The sequence below is a fragment of the Formica exsecta genome, unplaced genomic scaffold (genome assembly GCF_003651465.1).
Source record: "Formica exsecta isolate Colony F162 unplaced genomic scaffold, ASM365146v1 scaffold2, whole genome shotgun sequence".
NCBI lineage: Eukaryota > Metazoa > Arthropoda > Insecta > Hymenoptera > Formicidae > Formica > Formica exsecta.
Window position 1 is genome coordinate 994,548 of NW_021849297.1, and position 8,791 is coordinate 1,003,338.

The 8,791-nt window shown below is 33.8% G+C and overlaps 2 protein-coding genes across 4 annotated transcripts in view; one reads left to right on the forward strand and one right to left on the reverse strand.

The window, feature by feature from the left end:
- Positions 1-8,791, reverse strand: part of LOC115234336 — a 64,457-nt gene that overhangs the window by 26,340 nt on the left and 29,326 nt on the right. The window lies entirely within an intron of this gene.
- The window catches only part of LOC115234337, a 108,720-nt gene continuing 107,068 nt past the window's right edge, over positions 7,140-8,791 (forward strand). For both annotated transcript variants that reach the window (XM_029805347.1, XM_029805349.1), the window contains exon 1: positions 7,140-7,974. The gene's annotated coding sequence lies outside the window, so the exon portion shown is untranslated. The remainder of the gene's footprint in view (positions 7,975-8,791) is intronic.

An 8,791-nucleotide genomic window follows, 5' to 3' on the forward strand; every position in this document is an offset into this window, starting at 1 on the left:
TAAAAGGAATATATAAATAGATAAATAATATATAATATATATAAATAATATATATAAATAGATAAAAATTAATGAAAATCAGAGACGTAACGTAAAAATTAATGTGTCGAATATAATAGTAATAATGTCCATTTTTCCTTGAAATTGAGCATAATATGTATAATTTTCCTCTCCCTCTCTTTCTCTTTCTATGCCTTTCTATCATAACAGATATTAAAATTTGTGGAAGAGCACGGAACTCTCTCTTGTTAAAACAATGACTGAATCATGTCATGAAACATAACAATTACAATTTACCGTTATACGAGTGTTAAGACAATATTAATTAGATTTCTCAAACAGGTGTAATACCGGGAGATTATGGTAATGACGATAAATTCTTGTGGAACACCTTTATGTAAGATCGTACGGTGTAAGTTGCCGAACCGCGGCTTCCTCGGCGGATTAATGGCAGACGATAGGCAGGAACAATCGCGAAAACGATGCTCACGGTTCACTAATTGCTGACGCGGGGGAACAATTATTACATACCCAAACGCAGAGGAACAGGGCGTGAATATAATCCGAGAGACGAGGGTACAGTTAGCTATCTCACGGAGCTCTTATGGTGCACATCACGTGCCGGGGGCCAATCTCAGGTCGCGCGTCGCGCACCCAACACGCGATTCGATCCGTTTCTTTTTGAGGTAGGTTATTACCTCGTTTTCCTCGAAGCCACAACTCGCCCCGAGTTGTTCCAAGTCTCGAACCCGCCCATTTCGTTTAAATTAAATGAAACGTGCCATCGGCCATTAAATCACATTCTAAAAATATATAATATTTGCGATCTACGAGATTCACATATAGAGTTTGATTATATAATAATTAAAATAAACTACGCAAAAGAGGTTGAAAATGTTTGAATACGGATGTTCTATTTTTCCAAAATTAAACACATGATTTTTTCAACATCTGATGTTTCTATTGAATTATTTACGGTTTCACAGCATTTTACAAAACGTGGGATGATGCGTGACTAATATATTCGTTAGCTTGATAATAAAATTTCCCGGATGTTTCGTGCTTATTTTAGCAAATTAAAATAGGCTCATTAACGAAAAAATTTTATGAATAGAACAGAAAAGAACCGTTTTTATAAATTTCCTCGCTTATTACCAGGCCTTGAGATACTTACGACCGTAAAAAAATTCCCTTCTGATACATGCATGTTATGTCGCGTCGCATATATTAAAGGATACAATTATCTTGCATGCCTCATCGCAAATATTCAATTCGATCAACAACGTTTTTGATAAATACGATTCGTCACGTTTCTCAACCGGATTTGTTCGTGTATTATCCTTGACGATTTTATCCTGTCAGAAGTACGCGTCTTCTAACTGATTTATTCACGTCGAGACGTAAGGACTTACACGTGCCTGACAGCTCGATACAACGTGTATTACAGCAAACCTGCTTCCGCCATTCTATCGCTACTACATGCGTATCAAGCCAGTTCTACCGTAAATCGCGCAAGAAATCAACACGCGTAACGGATTATGTATCGCGACGATTTGTTAATTTCACGAGACATCGATGTGCGAGAACCAGAATAATTGCTGTCTAATGGACGACAATGATATAGCGCTTAAGTTTATGCGAATATAGTTTCTCTCAGTGATATGATGCGAATAGAATCGTCTATTTTTATCGTATTGTAACAAAATCTGTTTCGTAAGTAATCAATTGAGAAGACGCGTCAATGATAGCGATTTTTTTTTAATGACTTTTTTTAAGTAACATCCATCTTGCATGCTTCTCCGGACGATCATGTCGAGTCACCTAGGACGTCTGCTTGCCAAATCGCCCAAGGCTAATGGCGTGAGATTGCCATGCGTGCCAAACGATGGGCACACGAGAGCTACAAAATTACGCGTGGGGTCCCGATCGTCGGGCTCGTGAGAATTACCATTTCATGGCCCGAGGTAGAAATTCTCACGAGTGCACACGTGTGCGCGCTTATATAGGTGTTGGCGTAACACGAGCGCGTCGACCTCGTCGGCGATACCGATACGCTACGAAACCAAGTTGCTAGATTCATCTCGTCAACAAAGTTTATAAGTCAGGAATTGGAGAACAAGTGCAATCTCGAAGAGCTTAAATTTTGATGCTGTAGACGAATGCGTGCGTGAATTAGTTTATTTAAACGTGCTGAAATATACGCGGCATACATTTTTACTATCTACAACAATGAAAAAATTGAAAGAGAAAGATTTTAGGCCGGTATACATAGTCCGTTCTTATATTTAAGATCATCTCAAGTACGGTCTTAAGATGCTATGCGGCCATTTCATTGGTTGAATAGGATTTTAAGACGACCCAAGACCATACTTAAAACGATCTTGAATATAAAAATAGATTATGAATACCGGCCTTAGAGATTGTACCAAAAATAGATTTCAAAAATTCTTTACAACATCAGCATTAAAATTGTTATATTATTTGCAATGTTGTTGTAATTATTATTTACATTTATCATACACTTTACGCTATTGGATTATTTGAAATATTCACGAGAATATGTAATATTGATGAGTCACTGCATTATCCAAGCACATGTCAACCAGAATTGGTCAACAGGAATATACATATGAAAATATACTATGTTATGACATAAATTATGTTACTAAATCTGATCATGTTATAAAAAAATCTGATTTTAATAATATATCGTATAATAATATTGCATAATAAAGAAATCATATATATCATAATTATTTAATCACATGTTCAATAGATTTTACATTTTTTGAAAATTTTATTCTCGATATTTTTCAATAGGTCATTCGTTATTATAATATATGTATTATCGAATTAAGTACATTTATAAATTAAGATATATAATTCACTTATTATCCTTTGTATTTTTCTATGTCACGCCTGACTTTTACTAAGAATACAGTACGCGTAAACTTCAGAATTATTCGATCCTATGTGTACGTCCTGCGTTGACGATCCATGATGAATCATGCAACGGAAATTAATGGCTTCGATTGAACCTCTCTGATTGCAATTTCGAAATTGGGGCACTCGAAATCGGACCAAGCATTGGCATGAATTCGAGTTTACCATCTCGAAGCGAAGGGTAGTCAGGAGCACTATAACTTGTTTATCCTTGATATGCTTAATATGCTTCAGTGCTATTAATCGTACATTAATGACGTATGATTCTAACGCGATTATTTGATGTTTATTAATAGAGCCTTAAAGTTTAACTAATTTTGTATTTATTCGCGCATTTCGAGATTTGTCTAAAAACAGTTTTTTTTTTTTTTTTGAAAGGAAGATTAATGCAAAAATGAAAATAAGGGGAATAATGTCCGTCTAAATTGTCAAACATAATTATCATTAAACTATTTGTTAATATCATTAAGATTTAGAATTTTGTAATACAATACACACAATTGCTAATGACATACCGTGAACAATGAGTGGATTGCGCACGATTGACGTTTGACAATGAACACTTGGTATCTTCCCAATTTAGTATTCAGCAACGACGAATGTAATTATTGACATTGTAATCGACTTGTTAATGAGACCGATTGTTTTGCGAAGTTACAAGCTTATTCGCGATACTCTCACAGTCTAATTGTTTAATTCTTTACCAAGTATTTGCAAGTTTCTTATTTGACACTCGGTTAATTCCTTGAGTGAAAGTAAAAGTGCTGATTGTTGTTATATAGGAAAGCAAAATTATATTTTTAATATAAATTTCAAAAATGACATCTAATATTTTTTATTGTTAATGTATTCAATATTTCATATTTAGTATTAAACATAGCTAGTTAATTTTAAACCTCATTTTTATTGCATGGTAATTTTCATACTGAAATTCCATGCAATATTCGATTCCATGCGAAAAAGCGATAATTTTAAGTTGAAATATTTTTTGCGATTTATACGCGAAATTCGGTCAGAAACATTCCGTAATCAAGATTTTGGAGTGTATGGTAAAGATCATCGCTAATGAAGCCATTCAATATCGGCTCAATTCTCCGATTCGATTAATCTACTAATTTAAACGCAATCCTTATCAGACACAATCTGCGACAGTGCATGAGCCGCGGATCGATAGTAATTACGGCCGTCTATACGACAGAACGCAATTGAAGTATCATCCGAGACAACGTAGTCGGAAATAAATCCACCATCACGAAGTACTCTCGACCTCCTTCCACTCTTACTCAGCAATAATCTTCACCGCGGCAGGCAACAGGCCGTTGCACATGCGTCGTAGCTTGCCGCAACTTAAGGATGCACTGTTATGCATGTTACGGTTTTTTTCTAGGAAATAACGGGAACGCGAGTACGCGAACGACTATAAAGAAATAATGTGTATTTTCATGTGCTAATCGTTCGAATTACAATTGCGTTCAAATAGAATGAAAATTACGCGCACGGTGCTTAACTCTCTGTGTGTAAAAATTCTAAAAATCGATAATTTTTCGGAATATATTGTGCATTTTGATCAATTAGAATACACGAATTAAAACGATCTCTGATTCATAATTATCTTAATCACAGAATTTCGCTTATTTTCTCGATTTATCTTTATTAAGATCCGTTATCGGTGTCGATTCAATTAAACGAAATCCAGAGTGAGTTCTTTTTATCATTTTTCTTTTCAATATACGATATTATATGTCACAATTTTTCTATTAATCAAAAAACTTAAAGAGCAGTTAATATATTTTTTATTTAAAAGATTTCCATTATAATTAATTCAATCCGTATGTTTGACGTAGGAGTAAAACATTTAAATACGAAACGATGATTTTCAATCTAATTATTATTTGTGTATTGTACGCGCGTAGTTTAGAATTTTTTCGCAGTTTAAAATAAGTTCAGAATTTAAGTAGTTTCAAAGTTCATAAACGTCGTAAAATCTCGTAAACATAATTTAAAAGTCTACGGTATAAGAGTTTGTTGCTAGCGCAAAACTACTAGTGGCGTGGGCGAATGTTCCATCATAAATGCATGATGAAACAAGCCGTATGGACGCATACAGCGACCATGCTGGCTCAACGTAGTTAATCGAAACGATTAAAACCGGTCTCGTATTGCCAAGGGTCATCCTTGTGTTCATAGACGTTATAAGAGAATATATGCAAGAGGGTGCACTGACAATCTCTTCAAATTTCAAACAGAGAAAAAAGTTAATTAAAACTCAATGCTTCATTAATCAAATTTTCACAAAATGAGTTATCATTAATACTGTATGTGAATTTTATAAAATGCTACTTACAATAAACGTAATAAAAAAGGAAAATAAACAACCTATAACTTTCCATTTTGATATTATTGCATATCGTAAATCCGCGATTATTTATTTAAAAAAAAAAAGTTTTAATAAATTTTAAAAGAATTGTAAAGAGAGAGAAAGAGAGAAAGAGAAGCCATCTGAGAGAAAAGACGCAATTAAAAAATATTATACTCGAGCAATTAAGAGCCAAGCGCGGATGTTAGTGCAAGGAAAATTATATTTCCTCGTAACTTACGCACTACCATTTGCGTTTGGCTCTTAATTGCTCGGACATAATATTTTTTAATTGCATCTTTTCTTCTTTTCTCTCAAGTTGCTTTATTCTTTCTCTCATTTTCTCTCTCTTTACAATTCTTTCAAAATTTATTAGAATGTAAATTTTCTTTCTTTAAGTGACTGTACACAGGGTACAAACTTTACCCTGGAAGATATTTAAAATAAATTTAAAACTCGAGATTATTTAAGCACTTGGTATCGCACTAACAAGTAAAATTTATCCTATTTGTGTCTTGTACATAGAACTACTTATAAAACTAGTTTCAAGAAAAATAAATAATTTTCTTCGAAACTTATGCACCGCGTTTGGCTCTTAATTGCCCGAGTAATTTAAGTTACTTTTTTTTTTTTCACAAGAAAACCATTTTAATTTCTCTTGATGTTAAAAAATATTATATTATTAAAATATCATTCAATATTTGATGAAAATATAAGATATAAATATTAATAATGTTTTCTCTCTCAAATATGTAAAATAATCATAATAAAAGTTTAAACTATAATTTATATAAAAAAAACTATATTGCACTTCCATCCTTTTTAATTTTCAAAAGAGAAAAAAAATGTTTAAGTAAAGAATAAATGCCAATTAAAATTTTATCAAACACTTTACTATTAATATCAAATATAAAATGCATTTTATATTTCAGATAAGAATTTATAATAATTTTGATAGTAACTTTATATAGAAAAAAATTATCTATATTTACTCGAAAAAGAATATATTTTGTATGTCTATGTGATGGCTATTATCATGTCAATTAATCGTTGAGGGTGATAATGTGCACGTTACAGCGCGAGTAGGAAATATCGTATCGACCAAAGATGCAATCGGCAAAGATATGCGCTCCCAGCTTGCAAAATGCGGAAGACGATGCCGAGATGATACACCACCTCGCAAAGCTGCGATTAGCGAGCAGCGACTTATGCTTGCCGATTTTCTTATCGCCATCCGATCGTCGAACGCCTCTTTTACCTTGCCGGTCTATTACAGCTTCGGAGATGTGAAATACTAGGAAAGTCGACGAGCGCATCGCTTTCGATACGATTTGACGGTAGGCGGGCACGAAAGCATTGCCGATCCGATACGCTAATATTCGACGTTACGATATTGGAATCAGAAATTGTATGTACGTGAGATATCTTGTGGTTACTGATCGATAAATAAGCATTTACGCGATTGTAAAAATAAATGTGTAATTCTCCAATGCCAAGAATCCAGATGCAAACCCACCAATATAAAAAAGGCAACAAAAGCAAAAAGAAAATTTTAATTATAAGAATGTAATTATAGGAAGAGACATAATTTTTGTAAGGATATATAGAGAGATATAATTATCGTAAAACACATCTAACTCCACATTCGTGTAAAATGCCTTTCTTTTATAATTATAATTATAGTTTATTTTTTATAAATTAAAATATTATAATTAATCTTTTATCAAATATGTTATCCTATTGCAATCTTTAGGTTTTCATTTTCCTCGCGGAATCTCAGACAAGGTAGATTTGCTTTCAGTGTGGTTTGACAGAAGACAAGAAATACAGGACCACCGGTCGTTGGTATCGCTTCTACCGACAATCCGCCGGTGTTCATAAATCAGTGCTGAGAATATGTGAGGGATAATAATGAGGGACGAAGACGATGATGAAGAGCCTAGGTGGAAGCGCCTAGATGTTACCATCGGGACGACTGATACAGCAGGTGATCGGGAATTTACGGCGTGCGATAGTATCGAAATGGAAAGTTATAGACCGCTTTTAGAATTGCGAAAGGTTTATGGTCTAGCTAAAGAGTGTCTACCCGGTATGGCTGATAATCAGCAAAATTGAGTGACAGTTAGAAAATTGGACGTCATTTACGACGTGGTAGTCGTAGTTATTATTAGGCAAGATGCTTGATTATTTTCAAGAAGACAATAAATATACAATAAATATTCAAGTATAGAAAATTTGTTAGTAAACACGCTAGTATTTATGCGCAGAGTTCATATTGTTGTCATTTGTACGACGAGATTCGAATGAAAAGGTAGTGTTGTTTCGTATACTGTCGTAGTAATTTTCGAGACACGATCGTGAGAAGATCGAGAGAGGTCAAATGGGATTATTCTGTACATATCGTGCGTGTGATTAACGTCGAATATTAAGCGGATCGTAGAGTTGTGTTAGCGTTGTTGTTGGTTGTAATATAATAAAGTGCGCGTCGCGTGCGATTGCGGGAGTGTTATGTCGGAAGTGTCGTGCAAAGTGTCGCGCGATCATCGATTGGTGCGCGGGCGATCGTTATTAATAGCGTTTCCGTAATTATTGTGTGAGTGTCATGAAGCAACAGCATGAACCAGAAAGGAGGAGGAGGAGTACGAGCATATCCGGGGAGACGACGTTGCGGTGGGGTAAATACAATTTATAATTAATTAATCTTTTTATTAATTAAATTAATGTCTTGTTTAACTTTGCAATGGACTAATTTTTATATTATTATATAATTTAACGCATATAAATAAAATAGCAAATTTTAATTTTCTCTTCAAAAAACCTTTAAAACTTGAACAATATAAAATAATAATATACAGAGATGACATTTATAATAATTATGATATTGCAGTGATTGCGTGATTAAAGTACTTTAAAGAATACCAAGTTCTAACTAGAATGTTCTCTTTCTCTTATTTATGTGTCAGAATGAAAGTAATAATGTAAAAAGTTAGATTAGAAAAAAGTACTAAGATGAAATAATGATGTCATTAACGATAATTCATCAAATACATCTATCCCTTTATCACATTTGATTGTGACCGTGAAATAATGACGATGAGAAAGATTACTTCTATCGCGAGGAATAACGATCATCGATTTTTCCATCTACTACATGCACGATGGCTTCTCCGTCTTTACTGACGACTAGAATACACGGATTTTATACTTTTTACGCAAAATACATGACATTATTTTATTTTCGACATTATTACCGGATTTATTCCTCTTACGATAATTTTAACTGTGAAATTTATCAGAGATTAATTTTTTATACGAAAATATCGATTAATAATGATTCAATTCAAAAGTAGCGTTCAAATCGCGACTAAATTAACTGGATAAATCCTTCAACAAGACCATTGTATCCTGCACCGCGTGCGTGAATGTTCATATGATCCAGCGTCGATACCGCATTGTTTTGGTGCCGCACGTCATTAAGCCCCCCCCCCCCCC